The sequence below is a fragment of the Pterocles gutturalis genome, unplaced genomic scaffold, assembly GCF_000699245.1.
Source record: "Pterocles gutturalis isolate BGI_N339 unplaced genomic scaffold, ASM69924v1 scaffold20049, whole genome shotgun sequence".
NCBI classification, from domain to species: domain Eukaryota; kingdom Metazoa; phylum Chordata; class Aves; order Pterocliformes; family Pteroclidae; genus Pterocles; species Pterocles gutturalis.
In genome coordinates this window covers 1-763 of record NW_010136239.1, presented here as the reverse complement: position 1 = coordinate 763, position 763 = coordinate 1, and positions in this window count along the sequence as shown.

Below are 763 nucleotides of genomic sequence, written 5' to 3'. Positions count from 1 at the left end.
GCAGCAGGGACATTACAGCACCTGCATGGGGAATATCCACATGGGGACCCCACAACTGCCCTCCTGCCGTGTTTGCCCCAGTTTTTCCCCAGAGGGGCCAAATTTGGGCTGTAAGCACAGTAAAGGGCAAAATATAAGATGGTTTAGGGATTTTGCAAAGGGACACAGCTTTGGGGACTTTGCTCCTCTCCCTGCAGTCATCCAGGGGCAGAGCGTAGCTGGGCTCCTCGGGGTCCGAAGCCCACATCTGGCTGCAGCTGGGGTGTGTGGCTCAGACACAGCCAGTCTGTGATTCAGAGCTGTTGGTGGTCACTTTAATACAGACTTTTTGGGCCAGTCTGCTGAAATGGGCTAAAAGGCAATTAATTTCACCCTCGAATGAAATAAAGTCCATTGGGGTCTACCCCCAGCTGGGTGGCATGTGCCCCTTTTAGGTTTGTACCGAGGGTTTTGGCTTAGCTGGAGTATTCTGGTTTCCATCCAGCTCCCCTTTCACAAGGAGGTTGATTTTATTCCGGTAGAGTACAGGGCCCTGATGCCACCAGCCACAGCATTTTCCTGTCCATTAACCTTGTACTGAGAATAATATTGGTGGATTATGTTTCTGATGTTACCTTGTCAGTCTTCATTTCAAGGCTGCCTACAGTTTTTCCATCAGCATTTTATTTTGCTGGGAAATAGGGGGTTTGACCAGATGAACAATTCATGAGAAGCATCTGCTTTCTCAGACTCTCTGGTTTTGTTCTTTTTTTTTTTTTTTTTT